Source organism: Canis aureus, chromosome 9, assembly GCF_053574225.1.
Source record: "Canis aureus isolate CA01 chromosome 9, VMU_Caureus_v.1.0, whole genome shotgun sequence".
NCBI classification, from domain to species: Eukaryota; Metazoa; Chordata; class Mammalia; order Carnivora; family Canidae; genus Canis; species Canis aureus.
Window position 1 is genome coordinate 30,766,666 of NC_135619.1, and position 18,250 is coordinate 30,784,915.

Genomic DNA, 18,250 nt, shown 5'->3' on the forward strand with positions numbered 1-18,250 from the left:
ACTAGTATTTACTGGGTGTAAGCTATCTTTTTAGCACTATGCTAGGATCATGAGGATTAAGGAGAAGAAACACAGGGTTCTGGTCCCCAATAAGTACAACTCTATTTAAAAAAAAAAAAGAAAAAAAGGGCAGCCGGGTGGCTCAATGGTTTAGCGCCACCTTCAGCCCAGGGCCTGATCCTGGAGACCCAGGATGGAGACCCAGGATCGAGACCCGCATCAGGCTCCCTGCATGGAGCCTGCTTCTCCCTCTGCCTGTGTCTCTGCCTCTCTCTCTCTGTCTCTCTCTCTGTCGCTCATGAATAAATAAATAAAATCTTAAAAAAAAATAGAGTTTTAGGATGCCTGGGTGGATCAGTCAGTTAAGCATTGATATCAGCTCAGATCTTGATCTCAAGGTTATGATTTCAAGCCCTGTGTTGGGCTCCACACTGGGTGTGAAGCCTACTAAAAAAAATAAAATAGAGTTTATGTGTATGTGTGTGCACGTGCATGCATGCTCACATGTACACAGAATAAAGTCAATGTATGTGAGATGTCAAATAGGCAGCATAAGTGGTAGGATCAATAAGATCTCACAAGAAGAAGGTACAATGAAAATAAATACCATGTGACATTCATTAAGAGCTTCCTGTGTGCCTAAAATGGGCCTAGTATCTTACATGGAAAATATTAGTTAAGTCTCATAACAACCTTGTATGTATTATTTTTAATCCTCACTTAGCAGATAACAAAAATGAGGCTCAGAAAGGTTAAAGAACTTCTTGAGAATTTTAACCTTAGTTTGCTTATCTCAAAACCCAAGAACTTAGCCAGTAACCATTCTGCCACCATGGGTGGGTTGTGAGTTGAGAAGAACAGAAGAACGGGAAGTTGGGTAGAATTAGAAGAGGAGGAATTAGAAGAAGCTAGGCTATGATGGAGCCAAGGCTTAATTCAGGCTTCCTGGCATTCTAGAACACCTGTTTATTCTATTGCTATGCTTCTGATAAGCTCTTACAGGAGTTGTTGGGTGCTTAGCAATGATCTCTGATAAAAGAAGCACTGTCTAACATTTTTAAATGAGGGCTAAAATGGTATGAAGTTAACAACATGATAAAAAAAAATCAGTGTCTTCAAGTATTAATTCATAGTGATGGCCTGATGGAATATACAAAGGGTAAACTAGTGTACAATGCCCAGTTAGGAGACTATTGTGGTAGGCTAGATGGGAGGACATAGGGGACTGAGATAAGGATTTTAGTAAGAATAAAGGGGTAGTTGAAGGTAAGAACTGGTAGGTTTAGAAGTAGAATACATATGAATGAGAAAGGGAAATATCTGAGTATTTGGAGGATTTAGGCCTGGATAATCAGGAGAGTGGCAGTTTTAGGAACAGAGAAAAGTTGAGTCATAGATGCCTTTATGTGGTTCATCTGTCTTGGTCTAGACCAGTGAGTTCTCAACTAGGGGTGATTTGGCAATATCTGGAGGCATTTTTGGTTGTCACAGCTTGGGGGTAGGTGGTGAGTTAGATGCACTACTGGCTTCTGGCCAGCGGGGGCCAAAGATGCTATAATTGTCCTACAGTGCATAAGACATCCACCTTCCAACAAAGAATTACCTAGCCCAAAATGTCAATAGTGCTGAGACTGAGAAACTCCGCTCTAGGCTACAGGGACAACTTGTAAACCTGAGGCCCTCAGGCAAGTCAGGCAAGGTAAGGAGATATATTTAGTCTGTTCTATGGTGCTGTTGTTTTTAATTTAAATCAACATCTAAAACCAGGAGAATTCACATTAAAATGATCCAGATGGCGGGCTTCTCTTGGAAGATCTGCTAACTCTGGCTCCAAATTTCTCCTGGGTGATATCTGACTGTAACTGCGCCTTCCTTAGTTTGCCAGCCTCATGACTCCCATTTTCTCTGTTATCATTGAGACCAAACTCAGACACCATTTGTCTTTGTGTTCACACTATTATTTTCCTCATGGTGCAACAATACAATTGATCTTTATTATTCAGATTCCGTATCAGTAAATTTGCCTATTTCCTAAAATTTATTTGTAACCTTAAAATAAAAAATCATAGGGCTTTCACGGTCACTTATGGACAGAGCAGTGAAAAAGTCTGAGTTGTCCAATGCACACATCCTAGCTGAGGTAGATGCTCTGCCTTCTTGTGTCAACTCTCATACTGTAAACAACTGTCCTTTTCATGTATATTTATTTAGCGCTCTGGTTTTTGCATTTCTGTGCTTTGTTGGTAATCTTGCTATTTAAAATGACCTCCAAGTGTAGTGTTTAAATGCTGTCTGATGTTCCTAAGTGCAAGAAGGCTCTGATGTGCCTTATGGAGAAAATGCATGTGTTAGATAAGCTTTGTTCAGGTGTGAGTTGTAGTGCTGTTGGCCATGAGTTCAATGATAATCAATTAACACTATGTACTAAACAAATAATTTATAAATAGAAAAGCACAAAAGACAAGATTATATATTGATCACTTGTCAAAAATATGACCAGAACTCACAAGAACCTAGCCCTAAATTTCCATAGGAGCAATGGCTCAATATTCACTAAATCAATGTTTTTGGTGACTTTATACAACATAAATACCTTGAATAATGAGATTAACCTGTATGCCTTTTTCACAAGTGGATAAACGAAAGGTAGACCATGGGCCACATGTTACTTGAAAAAAGGGAAAGTGTATTTCTTTCTGAAGGTGAAAACTATTGCTGTCCTGGACTAACTATGAAAACCTTGCTTGTATCATCTGGTTCCTATAGGCATTTGACTTATAATCCTAGGATTTTTTTTTGTTTGTTTTTTTTTGTTTTTGTTTTTTTTTGGTTCATTTATTTATTTATTTTTGGTTGAGATGAAAGATGTCCAGAACCAGGATAAAAAATGATGAATCAGAGATTCAGACAATAAGAACCATCATATAAGATAATATAAATAATTTTGGGAAAAGTAATACATTTACATTTTAGGGCTATGGCAGAAGATGGATTAAGAGTCATATTGCCTAAGAAAGTGAAGGCAAGTAGATACCATCTTTTAAAAATTTTTTAAAAGATTTTATTTATTTATTTGAGAGAGTGAGAGAGAGTGTGTGTGTGTGCGTGTATGTGTGCATGCAAGTGAGGGAGTAGCAGAGGGGGAAGGGAGAGGGAGAGAATTTCAAGTGACACCACACTCAGCACAGAGCCCCACGAGGGGCTTGAACTCACCACTCTGAGATTATGACCTGAGCCAAAACCAAGAGTGGGTCACTTAACTGACTAAGCCACACCGGTGCCCCAAGTAGATACCATCTTAAATGACAATTCTGATAGATTGGTATTGGTCTCTCAGCATGCTGTGATAAGAATTCTGAGCTGCATTTGGGTTACACCTGGACTTACAGGAAAAGTGCCATGATTGACAATAATGGTTGCCATGGGGCAGAATAGAGGAGTGGCAAGATGCTTTATATTTGCCAATCCTAGTCTCAGTAATGTAAGGAAGTACCACGAAGGGACAGCATAGGGGCAAGAGAAGCAGAACGCACAAAAGGAAAAAATTTTCCTTCTTCCCAGTTTTGCTCTGGGCTGCCCCATACCATGTGTAGTGAAAAGGCACACATGGCAGGACCACTCAGGCCTAGTCTTTGAGGCAATATGCCTGGGCCTTCAGGTGGTTCTGAAAATATCCCCAATCTTTTCTGGAACATTTCAGGAAATTTCTTTCTCTTTCTTCATAGGGAGACTTAATTCTCCTGAAACGGTAGCCTTAATATTTTATTCTATTTTGTTACCTAAGAAAGAATAATGAAGGTAAAGCAATTAGGCTTCTATAAAGAAACTGTTTGGTATGTTTGACCCACATTCAGTTATCCAAGGAAAGTTCTTTAATCCCTGAAATAGTCAACTATTTTTTTTAACATTTTTCTATATTCTTGCCATAGAATCAGTTTTGTATGAATAGGTTGCACTCCCTTATCTAAATAAGGATTTAAAAAAATAAGACAGCTCACACAATACATAGGAGGAATTCAATTTTTAGTGAACATGGTTTTTTAAAAAAGGACTTATAGATAAGCAATAGGTTTTTCTCTTGAGATAACAGAAAGGAAAATGAAGCCTTACCTCTGAAAACTTTTAAAAATTCATATTTAATAAGAAATCAAAATTACTTTTTTTGAGGTAATTGAGGCTTCAATTTATTTTTTTCTTACAGACTATTTGAATAGCTCTTACTTTCATTTAAGAAAGAATTGTTCAGTTTTGAAAATGCATTTGCATTTGTACTATTTGTTCTTTAAAAAAACCCTTCTCCCCAAACTGCTTTATAATATTTCTAAGTGAAATATTATATTCTAAGTGAAATATTCATCAATATTTTTATGAAATAAGCACAAAATCTGATAGAGGCTTGATAAAGAGCAATGTACAGTGTAGGAGAAACTCTACATTGAGAAAAAATTACACAAGAAAACAGGGAGACAAATCTTTTCTAATTAATATCTTTGGCCCACAAGGAAAAGCAGCTTATCTCAGAATTGAGGCCTTTTCTTTCTTTTTTCTCTAGTATTCGTAGGTAAAAAAAAGAGAGAGAGAGAGAGAGACTTAAAATGCATGTAAGTAAGAAAAAGGCAGACAACGGGATGCCTGGGTGGCTCAGTGGTTGGGCATCTGCCTTTGGCTCAGGGCGTGATCCTAGAGTTATGGGATCAAGTCCCACATCGGGCTCCCTGCATGGAGCCTACTTCTCCCTCTGCATGTCTCTCTGACTCTCTCATTCTGTGTCTTTCATGAATAAATAAATAAAATCTTTAAAAAAAAGACAGAAAAGGCAGACAATTCAATGAAAAAGTAGGCAAATTACTTAGACTCCACATGAAAGAGGATATTCAAGGGACCAGAAAATATATGAAAACGTGCTCAATACCACTAGTGACCACAGCACTGTGGCACTGCTATATACCTACCAGGAGAGCTAAAATGAAAACAGTTAATAGCAAATGTTGGTGGCAATGAGGAGTACTACCGAGGTAATGTGACACCACCTTTTGGTAACACTGGTGGCATGTACTAAGGCTGATATTATGCATACTCCATGACCCAGCAACCTCCCTCCTGGAGGTATAACCGGCAGAACTGCTTACATTTGTGCATCAAAAGATATGTTCTATAGTGTTTAAGATGCACCTCTCATAATAGCCAAAACCTGGAAACTGCCCAAATGCCCATCAATGGTAGAATGGATAAATTGTGGAATATTCCTAAAATAAAATACTATAAAGAAGGAATGATCTAAAATTAGATACATCAAGGTGAATGAATCCAATGAAAATAAAGATGAGCAAAAGATGCCATGCTGCAGTGCATGCTGAGTACTTTCATGTGAAACACAAAACCAGACAAAATTAACATGCTGTTATAAGACAGGGTACTGGTTACCCTGGATAGGGATGGGCTGTGCTGTTGGCTGAAAGGCAGCAAGGAGAGGGCTCCTGGGGGACTGATAATATTTTGTTTCTTGATTTTTGCTAATTATATAGGTGTGATCAGTTTGTGAAAACTCACTGAGCTGTACATTAATAATGATTTCTACACTAAAAATTTCTGTAACTTTTTTTTTCCAGCTGCAGGCTTAAATAATTTTAGAAGACTTGCAGTCTGGCACTTCATCCAGTCTGACATAAAGCAAAAGAACTCACAATAAGTAGGTGGTGTCCTAGAGCTGGTTTGTTCTGACTCTCTGCTCAGGATCAGTGCTCTCATGTCAGGGTAGCTGGAAGTCAGCCATGGTAAAAGCTGCAAATCAAGGATTTGCATATTTACCAGCATACCACTGAATCACAGCAATGATAATAACAAAAAACCAAATATCTACTTTTTCTGCATAAGTAATAATCACTTGAAATAGAAGGAATTTGGCACATACCTTATTCCCCTTGGAAATTTAGCACCTAAATGGCTCTTCCTCTGAGATAAGGGAGTTTAAGGCCAGGTTCATTTCAACACTTAATCTTCAAAATCCCCATGATGGGGGCATAATTGTATTTACCCATTTTGTTTCTACCTTTGACCTCTTTCAACTTAAATCTTACTTCTCATTTCAGGAAGTAAATAGTCAAAAACAGCTTGTTTATTCCTTCTTGACCACCTCCCCCTCCCCCATGCTTTTCTTCCTCTGCAAGGAAATGATAGTGAGTATCCTATGTAGACAAAGGTCATTACAGGTCCACAGTGGGTTGTTCCACCTGGGATGGAGAAGCAGAGTCCAATGCTGGGCAGTATGGGCTTTCCTCTCCCCACTTAGCTGCCTGTGTGCATTGTACCTGAGCTGTCAGCTCCTTCTACCCTGCTTTGGAGCTGTAGTGTACTGTCACGGCCAGGGTAAAATGAGGAGGATGGAAGATGTTGCTGCTAGCTGGTCCAACTTCTTTTGATTTTCAAATGTTGAAATTCCAACTGAGAAACTTGAAATAGAAGGAAAACTAAAGTGTCTCTTCACAAAGGCACAAACAGCAGGTAGCAGACAGTTTTATCCAAGAAACTCTTCTCAGGAACCGAGCCAGAGAAACATCAATAAATCTAGATCCCAATTAAATTCGCCCCTGACAGGGACCTTAGCTCTCATCTAATCCTACACCCTTATCCTATACACAAGAAGCTGGAGGTCCAGGGGACTCAAGTGGGCTGCCCAAGAGGGAGATACAGGATCAAAACAGAGGCCCCTAGCTCTGTGTCTCCTGCCTTTTTTTTATTAGATGTGGCCACCAGTATTCTCAATTTCTTGATGGACCCCTACCCCACTCTTATTCCATGTTAATGTTTCTGATATGGAGATGTACCTTACAATTCTTTTGAAAATTATTTTTCTTTCTGTTTTTTGTTTTTGTTTTTTTCTAGAAAACAATTTAAGAGGCTATTCTTAACTTGTTGGAGTCCTGGAATCTAGGAATCATGGCTTTACGATAGATATTTATGTTTGAAAAATATATACCATTTCTTTATATTGAAAATGTCTTCATACCTTTAAAATATAATTTGGCTTACATAAAGTTTTTAGGAACACGTGCCCATTTGGGGCTGCATTCAGAAGCAACGTGTTGCCTGTCAATCTTTTTTTTCCATTTTTGCTGCCCTCCTTGAAGTCACTGCCCAAATTCCTTGTAAATACTCAGTAGTGTGAGTCAGGAAGGCCTTGAGCAGACCCTGGGCAAGAACAAAGAGCAAATGCTGATGGCTGAGCTGCCTTAACTCTGATGTTTGGGAGAGGAATCTGATCCATCTGAATTTCTCATTGCTCTTGGCCAACTTTTGACTAAACCAATGTGGTGGTTAATTTTATGTGTCGACTTAACCGGATCACGGGCTGCCCAGATATTTGGCTACCCATTATTTCTGAATGTGTCTGTGAAGATTTGAATTGGTAGCATTTGAAATAGTAGACTGAGTAAAGCAGATTGCCCTTCTCAGTGTGCACAGGCAACATCCAATTTATTGAGGGCCTGAAAGAACAAAAAGTGGAAGAAGAAAGAATTTGTTCTTTATAAAACTGATCGTTTACCTGGGACATTAGTCTCCTGCCCTCGAGTTGGGAACTACACCATCAGCTTCCCTGGTCCTCAGGCCTTCAGACTCAGACTAAACTACACCACTAGTTTGCCTTGGTCTCCAGCTTGCAGATGATAGATCATGGGACTTCTCAGCCTCCAACTGCATGAGCCAATTCCTTATAATAAATCATATATAAAATATAATATAACATAATATAAGAATATAAATTATATTTTTATAATATAAATTATATCTATATGAATTTAAAGTCCCATTTCATAGGTAAAATAGCTCATATTAATCATGTACTTATTCTGTCCAGGCTGTGTTTCAATGGCTTTGTATCTACCATACCTGTTATCCTCATAACAATCCTTGGAGTTTGGCCTGATTTAAAAAAATTTATATTCCAGCATAATTAATATACAGTGTGACATTGGTTCCAGGTATATAGTGATTCAACAACTCTATATGGACTGATTATTATCTCCATTTTACAGATGAGAAAACAGAGGCACAGAGAGGTTAAATAACTTACCCAAGTTCACACAGCTAAGCAGTGGAAAAGCCAGGGGTTAAACATAGGCAGTCTGTTTCGGCCCAAGTTCCCCGCCCTATATTGTGTTGTCTGGATAATACTGGACCCAGGAACAGATCTCAGCTCTTTGGGCTTCATACTAGCGAGCTGCATAATACCATGTAGGCAGCCCCCACACACGGTAGCTTTATCACAAAAAGGCCTCTTCATCCAGGCCCTAGATCTTTGGCTCTAATTCTCATTTTAGCACTTGCTATAAAAAGGCATAACCAGAGACTTGTTTTTACATTTCTGCCATGCATATCCTATTTCCTACTTCTCTTGACTATTTTGTTGTCTGTTACCTGAATTCTTGCTGTGCATCTTCGATTCTCCTAGCTTATATATAGTTAAAATGCTTGTCATCATTTGCCCTTAGCCAGCAAGGCAACTGATGTGGCCACCTCACAGTGACATGCATGATCGACTACTTTTAGGAGCAGGGAGGAAGGAGTCCCATGTTTCCTGTAGGATACATGAGAGCCTCCATAGGGTGTTTTAAGCTTGGAGGTGAGGTGTTCATGAATTGTCAGACTTAAGTTCTGGCCCTCAGTCTCAGCTTCAATAGGCACAAAGTTCTCTTCCTAATGCAATTCTAATGATCCTTGCTATCAAATCAAAGAAATAGTTCATGGTGAAAAAGACACTGATATGAAATCACATCCCGCAGCATGGTTCACACAGCAAATCCTGTTCTAGCACCAGCTGTTCCAGGACCTTGATTTTAATACTTATGAGAACAATTTCTTCTTAGAGGTGCTTGGGAATTGACATGGTCACACACCATTATCTGTGTAACCATTATCCAGTTCTCTGTCTGGGCACATAAAAGTGCTTTGTCTCTGTGGTCAAACTGGAAATCTCCCTTTCTGTGTGAATTTCCCCAGTTGAGCAGCTGAAAACACCTGGAGCGCAGGACCAGCTAAACAGCCAGTGTCTATGCTACACCACCAGTATCCTGAACTTGAATCAGCAACAGGGAAGGTGTCACTCAGCCCACACTGGGCCTTGTGGTAGTTTCGTGAGGGTGGAGCTCTGAATACAGACCATCAAAATTCCTTAACATGGCTGGGAAGATTAAAGAACAGAAGGACAGGAAGGAATGTAGTGGGTTTTGTGTACACTGATAAATATGATTTAATCCCTGAAGAAAATCAGGAGATATGAACAAATACAAAATGAAATTAATTTTCAAATCTCATATTTATGTAATTTTTATACCAATCTCCTCAGGTATATATATACTAATTAAATAATTTCTCTAAAAACACTGGGTTAGTGTTTGAGGGCTGTAGCTCACAATAATAACCTTTTGTACATATAGTTTTAGAACATTTAATAATTGACCATAATCTAAAAGTCATAACAACATGCAAATTAAATCACATATAAATGGTAAATTGATGACATTACTTTCATGTTAGTAAATAGACCTATGGAGGTAAGACTACGATATAATTGAACTATTTGGCTCCACTCAGAAGATAGTAATTGACCAGTCTCTGGCTAGCCTCCAAATAGGGTAATAATATTCTAGTAAATAATTCATTCCTTCCGTGTTTTGCAGATGAAATTTATAAATTATTCTTTACTTTCTGCCTTCAGCATAAGCAGAACTTCCAGATTCAACTAAATGTCTCATTTCAGTGGTGGTTGTATGTCAACGGATTCTGTGTTTGTATTTGGCTAAATCATTTTATGACATGTTTCAAACGAAAAGAGTTATGTGAGTGCATTTTTATACAACCCAGATGTATATGTTATAATCTTATTTTACCATTACAGGTGATGGGCCAAGTACATTACAGTAATCTATTGTTGGGACCCATGCCAACTCTGAAGCTGCTACCCACGAAGTATGATTTGAGGAGCTGTCATCACTGGGTCCTTCTCTGGGAAGGAAGCCAGCACCGGAATAGCCAGTGTCAGGCTGGAGGCAGAGGGTGCACAAGCCAGTTGGGCTGGACAGAGAGGCTCTCTTGGGAGTTGCTGGTCAAGGTTCTGGGGCTGGATGAACAGACTGGACATACAGGGATCAGAGCAAGGTGTGGAGATAACCAAACAAAGGCCCGTATTTAGGGCCAAAGCTGGGCTTGCAGACAGGCAGGCAGAAACCAGAAGATTCACAGGGGATCGCTGTGGGAGGGGAGGGGAAGAGTAGAGAGTGCTGGTGGTCAGTAAGGTGCAAGCAGAGTTGGCAAGTAGTATACCGGAAGGGGGAGAGAAGCAACCAGAGACTCTCTTTTGCTTCATCCTATAAACTTCTTTTGCGCTCTGGCTAGGGCTGGAGTTAATCAGAGAACCAAAGGGGATAGCCATGATGCAATGCAGCAGTTCTCCCTGTGTGAGGGAAAAAGCAAAGCCTATTTTCTACAAATTCTTTCCTGTCCAGTTTTTATGCTGAAACTCCTGCATTAGATGGATCCTTTGAGCAAAGGCACTATCTATAGAGAGCCAATGTTAAAAAAATAATATTTAAAATGAAGGAACATTAACTCAATAGTACAGACCATGTAATTACTCCTTAAAGAGAAAACAATAGGTTTAAGTAAACTTTGATAGTTGTGGTCATGGAGTATAGAAAAAAACTGTGATTATCAGTGTCTGAGAGAAGAGAGCCCCCAAAAGAGAATAGGTGTTTTAATTGAGCTTCACTGAGCACACACATACACACATACACACACATAGAAGCAACTGAAAATGGGTCCTTAGATGTCCAGAATTTTTAATACAAGTTCTAAGAAATCAATGGGTTTTTTTTTTTTGGTAATACACACTGTGTGATTATGATAATTTATGAAAATATTCTGGAATTTATTCCTTTGATTTTGGAGGGGGTTGGCAAGTGATCTCAAATATCCAGTGTCCCAATTCTATCAATTTGTAACGCTCAAGTACAGGGGAAGAATGCACCATTTTGACACCCTGAAGTGATTTTTTAAAAAATACCACAATTGTAATCTGTAAGTAACAGAAATCATAGCACCACTGGAACTTTATTATACTGAGATGAACTCTATCACCAAAGTTGGCAGAAGTGTAACTCAAGGAGGAGGCACAGCCACCATATCCAGGTACATTGACAACCAAATTTATTTCCTCCTACTACTTTTGGACTTTTCCAATGTTTCCTATTCATCAGGGCCACTTCTAGTAGAACTTATCTGAGCTCTGCTTCAGAATTGGCTGATAGAGGTTACTGGGCAGGAAATTAGCAGTAGGTCCTGGTAGCCCTGTCTTGACAACTTTTTCCTCACACTCAGCTATGTGTCTGCTTTTTATTTTCTGTGTTTCCAAGAGAAGAGAGGTTCACATCTCTGTCCCTTCCATTTTAAATGAGTGAATAAGTGTCCAGAATATATAAAAGATCTCTTACAGCTCAACAATAAAGGAGAAATAATCCAACTAAAAGCGGCAAAAGATTTGAATAGACATTTCTCTAAGTAAGATTCAAAAATAGTCAATAAGTCCATGAGAAGATGTTTAATATCACTTGTCATTACAGAATTGCAAAACAAAACCATATGAGACATCCCTTTGCAACTATTAGGATGGCTCTAGACAAAAAGACAGAAAATAGCAAGTGTTGGTAAAAATATGGAGAGATTAGAACCTTCATATATTGCTGATAGGAGTGTAAGATGGTGTAGCCTCTTTGGAAATCAAGAATCAAAGAGGTTATCAATGCTAGAAGCATGAATTTTCTTTTTGGGTTTGATGGTTTTTAAAATTAATGTAAAATATTGTGTTGATTTGCCAATTAACACCAATATTTACTATTACTTTTTATATGTACATAATAGGACCTCACTATCAATTCAAATTTTTCCACAACATTTTTATGTGCAGTGACCAGAGCAATCAGAAATTCACATCCTCAGTCTAAGCATAAAGGTGCCATTTCTGAAGTAACAGAGTGGTAGTCACACTTGGGTATCATGCTTGTTGAGGCTGGCCTGGAAATTCAATACTTATCTAAATTTTTGTATTTCCATATTTCTTGTTTCTCAAAGTAGAAAGCAGATAAAATTTTATTTAATACTGAACAATATTTTAGTTCCACTAATGGCAGATTTGCTTCCATAATGGCAGAAGGTAGCCAGATAACATGAGTTGACTGTAAACATCAAGCTTCTTCACACTATATTGATTGTGTGTTGAAAGCTCTTTATCATATTTCCTTGCTAAGTCTGGGACAGATGATTGATGGTCAATAAAATCAGTAACAACTGCTTGTTAAAAGCACCACAGATTTATCTGCATCATGTAAGATTTATTAGATTGGATGGGAGTCCACTTATACATTTGATTTTGTGTGACTAATGCTCTTGGGATACCATTTCATAGATGTAGGAGTGGGGATGCAACAGCATAAGCAACCCCATTTTACCATGTTATCAATTTTATCATGAATTGGTGTGTCTGGGTGATGTCAAACAACCACAGCATATCAGGCATTATGTAATGTATTACACATAATCAGTTGTTGGTTATTTTTACTGATGAAAAGAAATTACAGTATAGACAATAAAAAATGATAGATTATATTACAGAGTTCTTTCCCTTTAGCTTTTGGTGAGTTGTGATTATCACTGAACCTGTATATATTTGACCTTCCAAGCATTTGCTCCCTACAAAATCAAAAGGCCTGTTAAGAAGACCTGCTTTAAGTAGAAACTATAAAAGCCCCCATATTCACATTCACTTCCCTCTGCAACCTGCTTTTTCAGAGATTAGATAATGTCTCAGGCTGATGTACAGCATAGGTCAGAGCAACATGGCCTTCTCCCAGGCTTTTTGCTGGAGCATGGGAGAGAGTAGTATTTGGTGTTAAACAGTTGCTTCTTAAAATGCAAGCTGCAGGCAAAATGAGAGTAAAGAGAAGATGAACAAAAATCTCAATAAAGCTGAATTGATGCTATCTGGCTGGAAAGTCAGCTTCACATGAATAAATCAGCAGATGAGAATTCACCATCTATGTGTACTGGCTAATGACAGAAGGTGACTATTCCCACACCAAAGAACAATGTTTAGCATTCTACTTCCAAAGCTAATTCTTTAAGGAACAGTTTCTTCTTTGAGCAGAGCTATTATATAAAACACACAGTTCTGTTTCTATGCAAGGCTTATGAAAAACAAATTTTATTTGGCAGTGCTTAAACCCATTCGTAAACAATTGGCTTTTCCAATTCATATATTCCTTTTTATATCTATGGAAAAGGCGGCCAGGCATATATTCTTGAAAAGGAATGTACATATTTTCTTTTAACCACCTCAGCAAAAGGTCCAAGAAAAAAACGGAAAGGAAACAGATACCTGCTTATGGGTTTCAACATATTTTTGTGTTCAAGATAGACTTAGAAATGTTTTATATCTGCAGAAATAAAGATGCTGAAAATACCAAAAAACGTCAACCTAATATTTATGTCATTTCTGTCTATAAATTTTAAGATGATGGTTTTGTTACAAGACAACAATGAATCAGTGGCTGAGCTGAGAGAACCCCATTGCCTGTCTGCTGTTTGACTGGTTCTGACAAGGAGGCAGGCTGGAGCCCTCCCAAGGACCCCTCCCAAGGACCCCTCCCAAGGTAATCAGTCCTATGGCATATGCCTCCAAGGATCCCGTCTATGGTGTCCTCAACATACTTGTCTTTCCCTTCCTTCTGCCTTATATTTTCCTCTTTAAATTTATTTTGTCACAAGAAAACTTAGGGGACAAATTACTTAATTTTTCAGTAATTTTCATGCATGAGAACTAATGGAACTCAGTTTATTTGTTATGCCATTATAATCTATAGGACCATAAAATGGTGCTTTCTAGGTCATGTATTTCCTGTGATTATCAGACAGTAAGACGGAGTAGCAGTTCAATATGTAAGCTCTGGAGTCTTACAACTGGTATGACTTTATGATTTTTCTATGTCCTAGTTTTCTCATAGGAAGATTCTGAAGATAAAATGAGAAGTGCCAGGAAATGGCTTAGAGTAGTCCTGGCATGTAGTAAGTGCTCAGTAAATTTTTAACAAAAGGAAAAAGAGAAAGCTTTCAGATTTCACTATTATCAGGCTAACATGAGAAACTTAAAATATTGGGATATTTGCTAATCATTAATCTTTTTACGGACTCTTTTTTTCATTAAACCTTTTCAAACAGCTACTAAGAGCACTAATGGAGCAAACAAAGGTATATAAGAAATAATCTATGACTTTGAGTTAGTAGGGTCCAATGAAAGATTCTAACATATGCAATTATAATACAGTGGGGGGTGCTTAGTGTTGGAACTCAAGAGATGGGAGCTAAGGGAGGGGTGGACAGAAGATAGAAGAGAGTTTGGGAACACATTGTGAAAGGGAATGGGACTGAAATGTCTGGATCTGTTTTAGACATTCAAGTGCTGGTGGGAGTTGAGACCATGAGGAGATGAGTCTCTAGACAGGCATTTTGAGGAAGAGAGAAAAGTCAGTGGTGCTTATTTATTCATGACTAGAAACTCAAGACAAGTTTTCTTGCTTTTTCAGCTTAAAATGAGTTAGTCAAAATGAAGAAAACTTTCTTTCTATAGTCAAGGGAAAAAAAGTGTCTCTAATTAAACCCAGCTGGTGTGGGGGTGCCGCTGGTGTAAGAGTGATGCTGGTGGAACGGGGAGCAGCATTCAGCTTCCTGCTGGCAGACTGATCTACTGCAAGGCTGTTGAGAATGGCTTAGTTGATTTGAAGGTCAAGTTTAAGAAAATGCTGGAGGGCTGATAGAGGGCTGATAGACACAGGGCTCTGTGGGGAAACTGGAAGGCCATGCAAGTCAAGAAAGAAGAGGTAACTTAGGCAGATGGGACTATGGCTGGATCCAAGGCCAAAATGTTTCACCATAAGCCATAAAAGTTAAAAGATGGCAAAGCCAGGGCTAACCAAAAGTGAAGTGAAATTGTGATGATTTCCCTGATGATGTGTCAAGTGTATTCTGTGCATTCTGCTTGAAATTTTTTGAGTAATCTCAGTCTGAGATAGGCTCAGTTTAAGACAAGGGCCCAGTTTAGGGTTGGGATAAAACTGCTGTGAGAACACTCCAGGGAAGCATTTTGGCCTTGAGATGTCTTCTGGAATAAATTAGACATGCTGATGACAAAACCTAGATCATCTCTAATAATCTACGTACACTGCTGGGGGGCCATTTTATAGATAATTCTTCTCCCAAGGTACAAATTGACTCTAAATGTCATTTTGAAAATATTAGCAAAGCTTGGAAAGTAACAGGCAAAATACTGTTCTTTTAACTTTCATAAGTTGTTGTGATATGCTGTTACAGGATCACCTTTAGAGTTTTAACCTTTTAGTTAAACTATCCTTTTTGCTTTATCATAAGTACCTTAGGGATGCCTGGGTGCCTCAGTGGTTGAGCGTCTGCCTTCAGCTCACAGCGTGATCTTGGGATCCAGGATGGAGTCCTGCATAGGCTCTCTGTGGGGAGCCTGCTTCTCTCTCTGCCTATGTCTCTGTCTTTCTCTCTCTCTCTCTCTGTGTCTCTCATGAATAAATAAATAAATCTTAAAAAAAAAATAAGTACCTTAAAAACGACCTATTTCTATCTACCACAATTTAATGACAAATTCAAATAAGTCATTTGGCATCATGTACACAATGCCTAAAAATAGTCAAAAGTAGATCAAAGCAGTTATTTCTAGTTATATTAGTATTACTGATATCTAAACTAATTTTTTCATTTATTTACAATATAAGGGGAAGCAATATATATCGAACACATGTATATAAACACTACAAAACTTACATTAATTGCCTTTACCTCTATCTTTGACTTTAACAGTTAAAGAATAACATAAATTTAACTTTTAATACTAATTTTAATAATTAACATAAGATTTAAGGATAGTCTTATTTGGAACATTAACCACAGGTTGGAGTTTTAGAATAGTCTACTCTGCACACTTCAGAAATTAAGAATGTTTACATTTTTACTGACTTAATAGCTGATTATTGTCTAGTGTTTCCCAAATACATCTGGTGCTAAAAAATAATTTCTACAACTTAAGTGTGCATTGACAAATGAATGGATAAAGAAAATGTGGTACACACACACACACACACACACACACAGAGGAATATTATTCAGTCATAAAAAGGGAAATTCTGCCTTTTGCAACAACATGAATGGATTTCAAGGGCATTATATGCAGTGAAATAAATCAAAGAAAGGCACATACTGTATGTTCTCACTTATATGTGGAATCCAAAAAAAGCAGAACCCAGAGAGAGAATAGGATGGTGGTTGTCAGGGGCGAGAGATTGGGGGAAATGGTAGATGTTGGTCAAAGGGTACAAATTTCCAGCTATTAGAAGAAGTTCTAGGATCTAATATACAGCTTGGTGACTATAATTTACAATACAGTATTATATACTTGAAAGTTAAGAGTGTAATTTTTAAAAATTATCTCCACACACATACAGAAAAGGTAATTATGTGAGAGGATGGAGGTGCTAATAAACCTTATTGCGGTAATCATTTCACAATATATACATGTCTCCAATCATTACTTTGTACATCCTTAACTTATATATGTTATATGTCAATATTTTAATAAAACTGGAAAAATTAGAAAAATTTTTAAAAATAGTTTCCGAAGTCAAATAAGTTTAGAAAATTCTAGATTAAATAAATTGCTGCAGAATGAATCAGTACACTGATATAATAATGTACACTGTGAATCATCAGGAGCATGTTTAGAATGGAAAGTCTCAAAACTATTAAGTTTGGAAACAGTTTGAGAAATCTGACGTAGAGAACAGGTCAAAACAAGATGTATATGTCTTCAGAGATTTCTTGCCTTTCAAGACAAATAAAATTGATTATTGACAGAAGTTTGATTTCAGAACCTCCCTGTCCAGCCTATAGCTCAATAAGCTCATACAGCCTACACAATCAGCGAATGGGTAAACAGCATTATATTAAATATCATATGTTTTCTGCTTCATTGTATCGAAACTGCTTTCCATTTGTTTCTTTGGCATCAGCATGCAGCCTTCTAAGTATAGTATTCTAGAGACAATATCTAAAATGAATGAGAATGTCTTCAAATACAAATGTTCACATGTGTTAACGTATGTGCTTTTATTTCATTTTATTTATTTTTTAAAAGATTTATTTATTTATCTATGATAGACATAGAAAGAGAGAGAGAGGCAGAGACACAGGAGGAAGGAGAAGCAGGTTCCATGCAGGGAGCCCGACGTGGGACTCAATCCTGGGACTCCGGGATCGCACCCTGGGTCAAAGGCAGGCGCCAAACCGCTGAGCCACCCAGGGAGCCCCAACGCATGTGCTTTTATAAGTGAGGACTTCTCAGTTGAAAGTGGCTGATACAAACTGGCTAAAACAAAAAAGGAGGGGAGGTTTATTGACTCCAGTAACTCAAAAGGCAGGATGGGGCAGTGGGACTCACTCATGGCGAGTCTCAAATACTGTTCTCAGAATTCTCTCTCCATTTCTCAGTTTTGTATTTCTGTGGGTTGCCTTATTCTCTTCTATTTATGTAGTGGTAGGAGGAAGAGGCACAGACATAAACACTTCCTGGCTTTTATTATTCTAGCTGCAACAAGCCCAGAGGAAAGTAAGGCTCCTCCGTCCCTGACTCAGTATATAGAAGCCTCAGAAAAGGACTGTGATTGGACTGGCTTGAGTGACGTGCTAATCTTTGAAATTAATCACTTGGGCCAGAGGGATAGGGTATGACAATTGACCAGGCCTATGCCACATGCCCTTCCATTTGGCCAGGTTAAGGTAGGGCATTGGATTGGCATCCCCACCAGAATCTCAGGGCCGGGCAGAGGTAGGAATGTTGTGGTGAGGGAAACATTTAACTAGAGCAAGAAGAGTACTGCTGGTATAAGGCCAAAAGACAAAACAAAAACAAACAAAAACAAAAAAACAACAAATCAAACCAAAACAAAACAAAAAAAACCCCACCAAAACACTGAACTCCATGATTACTAAAGTTCTTCTTTCCTTCTAATAAACAGATGCCATTATTCATATGAAACTATATGGTTTAAAAAATCTCCCCCTCCTAGCTCAATCACATACTTTAGAAGAAGTACCCAAACTTAGTACAAAGTCATGTTTTGGCACC

At 38.1% G+C, this 18,250-nt stretch overlaps 1 protein-coding gene and 1 long non-coding RNA gene across 11 annotated transcripts in view; one reads left to right on the forward strand and one right to left on the reverse strand.

Moving 5' to 3' along the window:
• TRIM9 (tripartite motif containing 9) overlaps positions 1–18,250 on the reverse strand; it is a 108,487-nt gene that overhangs the window by 84,018 nt on the left and 6,219 nt on the right. The gene's annotated exons all lie outside the window — the stretch shown is intronic.
• Positions 998–17,043, forward strand: LOC144320572 (uncharacterized). Its single transcript, XR_013386197.1, has 3 exons — positions 998–1,699; positions 9,896–10,155; positions 13,562–17,043. It is a non-coding gene; the product is annotated as an uncharacterized LOC144320572 (long non-coding RNA).